Genomic DNA, 1,048 nt, shown 5'->3' on the forward strand with positions numbered 1-1,048 from the left:
GCAGCTGGGAGAGAGAAGTGAGAAACAGAGACAATCCTGCAGACATGAAGGTCAGTGAAGGAGGGCAGGAGGTGCTCCAGGCACCAGAACAGAAGTTCTCCTGCAGTGGAGGAGCCCCCGGTGGAGCAGGTGGATATGGCCTGGAGAAGGCTGCAGCCCATGGAGAGCCCCTGCACGAGCAGGCCCTAGCCCAGAGCTGCAGGCCGCGGAGAGGAGCCCACGCAGGAGCAGGGGTCTGGGGGGAGCTACTACCCATGGGGGACCTGTGCTGGAGCAGTTTGCTCCTGATGGGTGAATCCCGTGGTACGGAGCCATGTGGGAGCAGTTCTTGAAGAGCTGCTGCCTGTGGGCAGTCCCCGCAGGCTCAGTTTGGGAAGGACTGCATCCTGTGGGAGGGACCCCACGTGGAGCAGGGGCAGAGAGGGACCGTGAAGGAGCAGCAGATGAAGTGTTACGGGCTGGCCGTAATCCCCATTCCCTTGCACTACTCGGGGAGAGGAGGTAGGATGGATGGATGGATGGATGGGGGTGGGGGGGTACTTTGCTTTTAGTTTCTCACCACACTAGTCTGTTAGTAATAGGCAATAAATTACATTAATCTCCCTATGCCGAGTCTGGTTTGCCCGTGACAGTAATTGGTGAGCGATCTCACTGTCCTTATCTCAACCCTGGAGCCCTTTTCCATCGTACCTTCTCCCCATTCCTTTGAGGAGGGGCAGTGAGCGAGCGGCTGCGGTGACACCACCGGGGGCCCCACGGCTGCATCGGGGCTGCCAGGGCGCTGCCGGATCGCGTCCGCAAGGCGCCATTGGCTGCCGCTGCCCAGGGGCCCCTGTCCACGCACGCTGATTGGCCGAGGGGCTGCTCCCCAGCAGGCCGCCTGGCTCCCCAGCCGCTGCCCCTCCTGCCCCAGCGCCCTTCCTGCTCCGCGACCCCCATACTCGCCCCGTGCCCACCCTTGCCATCTCTGCGCCGCTCGTGCGAGCGTCCCCATCCTTCCCCAGCCACTTCTGCGCCCCCTGTACTGCGCGGGGGGACACCAGTCTGC

Source organism: Cygnus atratus, chromosome 11 (genome assembly GCF_013377495.2).
Source record: "Cygnus atratus isolate AKBS03 ecotype Queensland, Australia chromosome 11, CAtr_DNAZoo_HiC_assembly, whole genome shotgun sequence".
In the NCBI taxonomy this organism is placed as follows: Eukaryota; Metazoa; Chordata; class Aves; order Anseriformes; family Anatidae; genus Cygnus; species Cygnus atratus.